Raw genomic sequence first — 357 nt, 5'->3', positions numbered from 1 at the left:
GAGAGAGAGAGAGAGAGAGAGAGAGAGAGAGTGAGAGAGAGTTGCTGCCTTCATTTGAGTGCTTGGTGGGCTCCATGCTGTACCTCTGCCTTCCCTGTCTGTCCTTTGCATCCCCCTTCCTTGGCCTGTCTCTCTCTTGTCTCCTCCCTCCTCTGTGTGTCTCTTTTTTCTCTCCTGTCTCTGTGTGTCTCTTCTTTCCTGTGGTCTCTCCTCATCCCCATGTCTGCATCAATGTCTATCAGTCTTTAACTCTGTGTCCTCTTGTTCCCATTTCTGTCCCTCTGGATATTTCTGTCTTTCTGTGTGTCTGTCCTCATCTCTCCCAGCATCCATGTCTTTGTGTCCCTTTGTCCCCAC

This window comes from Rattus rattus, chromosome 7 (genome assembly GCF_011064425.1).
Source record: "Rattus rattus isolate New Zealand chromosome 7, Rrattus_CSIRO_v1, whole genome shotgun sequence".
NCBI classification, from domain to species: domain Eukaryota; kingdom Metazoa; phylum Chordata; class Mammalia; order Rodentia; family Muridae; genus Rattus; species Rattus rattus.
The sequence above is the reverse complement of the archived record's forward strand: the minus strand, read 5'-3'. Positions refer to the sequence as shown.